At 48.8% G+C, this 8,488-nt stretch overlaps 1 protein-coding gene across 7 annotated transcripts in view; it reads right to left on the bottom strand.

Moving 5' to 3' along the window:
- Nucleotides 1-7,551, bottom strand: part of EPN1 (epsin 1) — a 237,911-nt gene extending 230,360 nt beyond the window's left edge. For 3 of the 7 annotated variants that reach the window (XM_063942706.1, XM_063942703.1, XM_063942705.1), the window contains exon 1: nt 7,327-7,549. The gene's annotated coding sequence lies outside the window, so the exon portion shown is untranslated. Of the gene's footprint in view, nt 1-7,326 lie in introns of all 7 variants that reach the window. The other 4 variants (XM_063942704.1, XM_063942701.1, XM_063942702.1 and 1 more) reach the window with 3 other exon arrangements.
- Nucleotides 7,552-8,488: the final 937 nt, after the last annotated feature.

Consider the following 8,488-nt stretch of genomic DNA (forward strand, 5'->3'; position numbering starts at 1 on the left):
CAGGTCCTCCTTTGCCAGGGTATCAAATTTGTAAAATTTTACAAACGTGTTCTCCCCCGACCACGTAGCTGCTCGGCAGAGTTGTAATGCCGAGACCCCTCGGGCAGCCGCCCAAGATGAGCCCACCTTCCTTGTGGAGTGGGCTTTTACAGTTTTAGGCTGTGGCAGGCCTGCCACAGAATGTGCAAGTTGAATTGTGTTACAAATCCAACGAGCAATCGACTGCTTAGAAGCAGGTGCGCCCAACTTGTTGGGTGCATACAATATAAACAGCGAGTCAGATTTTCTGACTCCAGCCGTCCTTGCAATGTATATTTTTAAGGCTCTGACAACGTCCAACAACTTGGAGTCCTCCAAGTCGCTAGTGGCCGCAGGCACCACAATAGGTTGGTTCAGATGAAATGCTGATACCACTTTAGGGAGAAAATGCGGACGAGTCCGCAGTTCTGCCCTATCCGAATGGAAGATTAGATAAGGACTTTTATAAGATAAAGCCGCCAATTCAGATACTCTCCTGGCAGAGGCCAGGGCTAGTAACATAGTCACTTTCAATGTGAGATATTTCAAATCCACCTTTTTCAATGGTTCAAACCAATGGGATTTGAGGAAATCTAAAACTACATTTAGATCCCACGGTGCCACCGGAGGCACCACAGGAGGCTGTATATGCAGTACTCCCTTGACAAAAGTCTGGACCTCAGGGACAGAGGCCAATTCTTTTTGGAAGAATATTGACAGGGCCGAAATTTGAACCTTAATGGATCCCAATTTGAGACCCATAGATAATCCTGATTGCAGGAAATGTAGGAAACGACCCAGTTGGAATTCCTCCGTCGGAACCCTCCGATCCTCGCACCACGCTACATATTTTCGCCAAATGCGGTGATAATGTTTCACGGTGACTTCCTTCCGTGCCTTAATCAAGGTAGGAATGACTTCTTCTGGAATGCCTTTCCCTTTTAGGATCTGGCGTTCAACCGCCATGCCGTCAAACGCAGCCGCGGTAAGTCTTGAAAAAGACAGGGACCCTGCTGTAGCAGGTCCCTTCTCAGAGGTAGAGGCCACGGTTCGTCCGTGAGCATCTCTTGAAGTTCCGGATACCAAGTCCTTCTCGGCCAATCCGGAACCACTAGTATTGTTCTTACTCTTCTTTGCCGTATGATCTTCAATACCTTTGGTATGAGCGGCAGAGGAGGAAACACATACACTGACTGGTACACCCAAGGAGTTACCAGTGCGTCCACAGCTATTGCCTGTGGATCTCTTGACCTGGCGCAATATTTGTCCAGTTTCTTGTTGAGGCGAGACGCCATCATGTCTACAATTGGTCTTTCCCAACGGTCTATTAACATGTTGAAGACTTCTGGATGTAGACCCCACTCTCCCGGATGAAGATCGTGTCTGCTGAGGAAGTCTGCTTCCCAGTTGTCCACGCCCGGGATGAACACTGCTGACAGTGCTATCACGTGATTCTCCGCCCAGCGAAGAATCTTGGCAGCTTCTGCCATTGCACTCCTGCTTCTTGTGCCGCCCTGCCTGTTTACATGGGCGACCGCCGTGATGTTGTCCGACTGAATCAACACCGGCTTTCCTTGCAGGAGAAGTTCCGCCTGGCTTAGAGCATTGTAGATTGCTCTTAGTTCCAGAATGTTTATGTGAAGAGACTTTTCCAGGCTCGACCACACTCCCTGGAAGTTTCTTCCTTGTGTGACTGCTCCCCAGCCTCTCAGGCTGGCGTCCGTGGTCACCAGGATCCAATCCTGAATGCCGAATCTGCGGCCTTCTAATAGGTGAGCCTTCTGCAACCACCACAGAAGTGACACCCTTGTCTTTGGTGACAGGGTTATTCGCAGGTGCATCTGCAGATGCGACCCTGACCATTTGTCCAACAGATCCCTTTGGAATATTCTTGCATGGAATCTGCCGAATGGAATTGCTTCGTAAGAAGCCACCATTTTTCCCAGGACTCTTGTGCATTGATGTACTGACACTTTTCCTGGTTTTAGGAGGTTCCTGACCAGATCGGATAACTCCTTGGCTTTTTCCTCTGGAAGGAAAACCTTTTTCTGAACCGTGTCCAGAATCATTCCTAGGAACAGCAGACGAGTTGTCGGGATTAAATGGGATTTTGGAATATTCAGAATCCACCCGTGTTGTCTTAGCACCTCTTGAGATAGTGCTAAAGCTGTCTCCAGCTGTTCTCTGGACCTTGCCCTTATTAGGAGATCGTCCAAGTATGGGATAACTAATACGCCTTTTCTTCGAAGAAGAATCATCATCTCGGCCATTACCTTGGTAAAGACCCGAGGCGCCGTGGACAATCCGAACGGCAGCGTCTGAAACTGATAGTGACAGTTTTGAACAATGAACCTGAGGTACCCCTGGTGTGCGGGGTAAATCGGAACGTGTAGATACGCATCCTTGATGTCCAAGGATACCATAAAGTCCCCTTCTTCCAGGTTCGCTATCACTGCTCTGAGTGACTCCATCTTGAACTTGAACTTTTTTATGTAGAGGTTCAAGGACTTCAGATTTAGAATAGGCCTTACCGAGCCATCCGGCTTCGGTACCACAAATAGAGTGGAATAATACCCCTTTCCTTGTTGTAATAGGGGTACTTTGACTATCACCTGCTGAGCGTACAGCTTGTGAATGGCTTCCAACACCCTCTCCCTTTCGGAAGAGACGGTTGGTAAGGCAGACTTCAGGAAACGATGAGGAGGATCCGTCTCTAATTCCAACCTGTACCCCTGAGATATTATCTGCAGGATCCAGGGGTCTACCTGCGAGTGAGCCCACTGCGCGCTGTAATTTTTGAGACGGCCCCCCACTGTCCCCGAGTCCGCTTGAGAGGCCCCAGCGTCATGCTGAGGTTTTTGCAGGAGCCGGGGAGGGCTTCTGTTCCTGGGAAGGAGCTGCCTGTTGGTGTCTCTTCCCTCTTCCTCTGCCTCGTGGCAGGTACGACAAGCCCTTTGCTCTCTTATTTTTGTAGGAGCGAAAAGGCTGCGGTTGAAAGGTCGGTGCCTTTCTCTGTTGGGGAGTGACTTGAGGTAAAAAAGTGGATTTCCCGGCAGTAGCCGTGGCCACCAAGTCTGATAGACCAACTCCAAATAACTCCTCCCCTTTATACGGCAAAACCTCCATGTGACGTTTTGAATCCGCATCGCCTGTCCACTGTCGTGTCCATAAGGCTCTTCTGGCTGAAATGGACATAGCACTCACCCGAGATGCCAGTGTGCAAATATCCCTCTGTGCATCACGCATATAGATAAATGCATCCTTTATTTGTTCTAACGACAGTAAAACATTGTCCCTATCTAGGGTATCAATATTTTCAATCAGGGATTCTGACCAAACTACTCCAGCACTGCACATCCAGGCAGTTGCTATAGCTGGTCGTAGTATAACACCTGCATGTGTGTATATATTCTTTTGAATAACTTCCATCTTTCTATCTGATGGATCCTTAAGTGCGGCCGTCTCAGGAGAGGGTAACGCCACTTGTTTGGATAAGCGTGTGAGCGCCTTGTCCACCTTAGGGGGTGTTTCCCAGCGCGCCCTAACCTCTGGCGGGAAAGGGTATAATGCCAATAACTTTTTTGAAATTATCAACTTTTTATCAGGAGCAACCCACGCTTCATCACACACGTCATTTAATTCTTCTGATTCAGGAAAAACTGTTTGTAGTTTTTTCACACCATACATAATACCCTGTTTTACGGTATCTGTAGTATCAGCTAAATGTAACGTCTCCTTCATTGCCAAAATCATATAACGTGTGGCCCTACTGGAAAATACGTTTGAATTTCTACCGTCGTCACTGGAATCAGTGCCCGTGTCTGGGTCTGTGTCGACCGACTGAGGCAAAGGGCGTTTTACAGCCCCTGACGGTGTTTGAGGCGCCTGGACAGGCATTAATTGATTGTCCGGCCGCCTCATGTCCTCAACTGACTGTTTAAGGGAAGATAAACCATCACGTAATTCCACAAATAAAGGCATCCATTCTGGTGTCGACCCCCTGGGGGGTGACATCTGCATATTTGGCAATTGCTCCGCCTCCACACCAATATCGTCCTCATACATGTCGACACCACGTACCGACACACACCGCAAACTCACAGGGAATGCTCTAATGAAGACAGGACCCACTAGCCCTTTTGGGGAGACAGAGGGAGAGTCTGCCAGCACACACCACAAAGCGCTATATATACAAGGGATATCCTTATATTAAGTGCTCCCTTATAGCTGCTTTAATATATATATATATAGCCATTAATGTGCCCCCCCTCTCTGTTTTACCCTGTTTCTGTAGTGCAGTGCAGGGGAGAGACCTGGGAGCCGTTCTGACCAGCGGAGCTGTGACAGAAAATGGCGCCGTGTGCTGAGGAGATAGGCCCCGCCCCTTTTTCGGCGGGTTCTTCTCCCGCTATTTTTCCAGTCAGGCAGGGGTTAAATATCTCCATATAGCCCCTATGGGCTATATGTGAGGTATTTTTAGCCTTGTATAAGGTTTATATTTGCCTCTCAGAGCGCCCCCCCCCAGCGCTCTGCACCCTCAGTGACTGCCCAGTGAAGTGTGCTGAGAGGAAAATGGCGCACAGCTGCAGTGCTGTGCGCTACCTTATGAAGACTGAGGAGTCTTCAGCCGCCGGTTTCCGGACCTCTTCACGCTTCAGCATCTGCAAGGGGGTCGGCGGCGCGGCTCCGGGACCGGACTCCACGGCTGGGCCTGTGTTCGATCCCTCTGGAGCTAATGGTGTCCAGTAGCCAAGCAGCAAATCCACTCTGCATGCAGGTGAGTTTACTACTTTCCCCCTAAGTCCCACGTTGCAGTGATCCTGTTGCCAGCAGGACTCACTGTAAAGAAAAAAAAACCTAAACTAAACTTTCTCTAAGCAGCTCTTTAGGAGAGCCACCTAGATTGCACCCTTCTCGTTCGGGCACAAAATCTAACTGGAGTCTGGAGGAGGGTCATAGGGGGAGGAGCCAGTGCACACCACCTGACCTAGTAAAGCTTTACTTTTTTGTGCCCTGTCTCCTGCGGAGCCGCTATTCCCCATGGTCCTTTCAGGAACCCCAGCATCCACTTAGGACGATAGAGAAATGGTGTTCTTTTGTGCATGCGATGTATCGCAGAAGTTTCACCGGCATTCTCAAGGACACTCCCAGCCCATCAGATATATCTTATGGTACAACTGTATGCCATACGATATATCTCATGCGAAATCGTATGGAATCACTCCCGGGAAGGTCCCAGGGGAGTTCAAGGGAAATCGCATCCGACTTCAGCCTCAGACATATTGTTGTAGTGTATGGGGCCCTTCAGCCGCAGCAGATACTTTTTTTCTCGCACCCCCTGAAAAGTCCATAGTTAGGGAACCTCAAAGCCGGACTTAAGACGCCCATTCAGGCTCTTTAGATGGGTTTAGCTGCTTTGCGCAACTAAACCCAGAGCTGACTGGCACCATAATACCCCTTTCACATCGTAAAAATAACCCGGTATCGACCTGGCATATTGCCGGGTTGACACGGGTCACTGTGCGATGTGAAAGGGGTCTTGGAGAATTCCCGGGTCACCTGACCCGGTAATTCAACCCGGGTTAAAAGAAAGGTTATTCGCGGGTTGAATACTGGGTCAGTGGCAGTGTAAACGGGTTCCCGGGTTGATGCGATGCGGGACCTGTTTACTACATAGGGAGAGGCGGCACGGAGATGAGCTTATCTCCCAACGCTGCCTCCGCCGCTATGGCAACCGGCATGGCATATTGTCGGGTCGGGAAGCCAGTGCTGAGGCTCCAATGCCGGATCCCACCCGGGAAGGACCCATTTCCAATTCCCAGGTGGGATCCGGCATCGGTGATGTGAAAGGGGTATAACTGGAAATGGTCGTCTGATTGGACCAACAATTCAATAGCTCAGATTAGACGCCCATTGTTACAGATGCCCATCAGGAGGTGCAGTTAGCAACTGAATCGGTCCTATATATTCCACATCCCATTTAACAAAATGCTCTGGTTTGCTCCTGGCTATAAATAAATGCAGACTAGATTCCCCACACCTTAACAAAGACCATAAAACTAGTTAAGGCCAATTAAATCCAAGCAGATAGCTTGGTCCAGAGGGGTACATTTTACCATTCTCCAACTCCAAAATCAAATATAAACCGTTCTATACAGATAGGAAAAGAAAAAAAGAAACATGTCTACAACGGGACAAAAACCTTAAGTACACCAACACATGTGCATTAGGTCAAATCCAGCAATTTCCATTATTGTACCCTACACATTTCAAATGTTCCTCACTATTAGCTGTGAAACCCACATTATGCAATTCAAGCCATAGCCTAAAAACAATGTTCTGTTCAACGTGCAGCTCTAGCCGCATTTCCTGCAATCGTTTCTGCTGAGCATTGCATGACAAAATCTACAGTACCCAACAAAAAAAGTCTGTCAAAACTACATAAATGTACGTACAGAGCTACGAACAAGACAATGCATCCGGATTTGCCAATCATACCTAATTCACATGGGGAACTACCTGGCCAGGTATTCTACTTTGCTGTCAGTGTCAAACACACAGCAAGTACAGTATTCTTGCGGGCTCTTATTCTGCACAATGCATTAGATTCTGGAGTAACATGACTAAGCTCTGATCAGATCCTTTTCATGGTTTATGTCACATACTGTGCTGCATGTGCGCTCTATAGATTGTAAGCTGGCAAGCCGGGCCCTTGGATCTACCTGCCAATACCCAGTCTTGTTTAATTAAGCTGTTCCCAATTGTAAAACACAACTGAACATGCTAGCGCTACAGCATATAAATAAATGATAATTATTGATGCACTGGAGCTCAGCAAAGTGCCCTTAGGCTTAGGAATGCTATATATCCAATGTTGGCAGCTGTGCACATGTTGGGTGGGACAGGAGCTCTGACAGATCACACCGCCTCCCTGTCTGCAGGATCACACAGCTACAGTAGTACATGCACAGAAATGTGTGCCTGTATTTCTGTATGTGACATGCCTTACTGCAGGCAGCATGGATGCTGGCGACTGTCATAAGCACCATTGCAGCAGCAGGCGTAGGTGTATGCAGGGAGGAGGAGTAGGGTGTGGGGGCACTCCTTGTGTGGATAGGGACATGCACAATGGGCTGACATTGCCACTGATAAGGCAATGCAGGTGCAGCTGGGCTTAGCCTGGATCCCCACTGTGGGGGCACTAATAGGATAGATGAGTGGAGCATTAGAATAAAGCAGGTCTCATGCATCAGCTATAGGGCAGCCCACAATGATTGGCAGAGCACTGCCCTGCTCCTATCCTGTTACCTTGGAGTCTGGAACCTCACAGCTGCTGGTCGTTGTGTGTGTGAGGCGGCGAGCTGGCTGTCAGTCCCTCCCCTGCTTCCTGACAGTTATGTTGGCGGCCTGTACTTCAGCCCGACTCGGCCGGGGCCTCCCTTCTGGTGTCTCCGCTATACGGCCAGCAGGCAGCAAAAAACGCCCCGGAGCCTACGCCCTTTCACCTCCGGATGCAGAACAAGAGGAAGAAGATGGATTGCTGGCAGAGCTGCACAAGATGTCGACGCTTCCGCCCACACAGTGACGTCACGCGCGATCACGCCCACTCCATCCAGAGCTCATCATCCTTCATGATCTGTATTTTTGCAGCTCATTCTCTCTTGTTAATATGCAGATAATGACTGTGCTGCTGTGTACAAAATAATGGTTCATTACACAGGGACAGATCTTATAGGATTTGTCCTTGTATAACTGTTGATCTGCTCTGCTAGCTGGCCTGGTTATGAATGGTGACATTTCTTGTGCCCTGTGTGCAGTTGCAGTATATACAGCAGGTCTCCCTCTTTATACAGTTCTTCCCCCTACTCTCTAAATAAAAGTGCTGTAAAAAAAATAAGAATTTACTTACCGATAATTCTATTTCTCGTAGTCCGTAGTGGATGCTGGGGACTCCGTCAGGACCATGGGGAATAGCGGCTCCGCAGGAGACAGGGCACAAAAGTAAAAGCTTTAGGATCAGGTGGTGTGCACTGGCTCCTCCCCCTATGACCCTCCTCCAAGCCTCAGTTAGGATACTGTGCCCGGACGAGCGTACACAATAAGGAAGGATTTTGAATCCCGGGTAAGACTCATACCAGCCACACCAATCACACTGTACAACCTGTGATCTGAACCCAGTTAACAGCATGATAACAGCGGAGCCTCTGAAAAGATGGCTCACAACAATAATAACCCGATTTTTGTAACAATAACTATGTACAAGTATTGCAGACAATCCACACTTGGGATGGGCGCCCAGCATCCACTACGGACTACGAGAAATAGAATTATCGGTAAGTAAATTCTTGTTTTCTCTGACGTCCTAAGTGGATGCTGGGGACTCCGTCAGGACCATGGGGATTATACCAAAGCTTCCAAACGGGCGGGAGAGTGCGGATGACTCTGCAGCACCGAGTGAGAGAACTCCAGG

This window comes from Pseudophryne corroboree, chromosome 10, assembly GCF_028390025.1.
Source record: "Pseudophryne corroboree isolate aPseCor3 chromosome 10, aPseCor3.hap2, whole genome shotgun sequence".
Lineage (NCBI taxonomy): Eukaryota > Metazoa > Chordata > Amphibia > Anura > Myobatrachidae > Pseudophryne > Pseudophryne corroboree.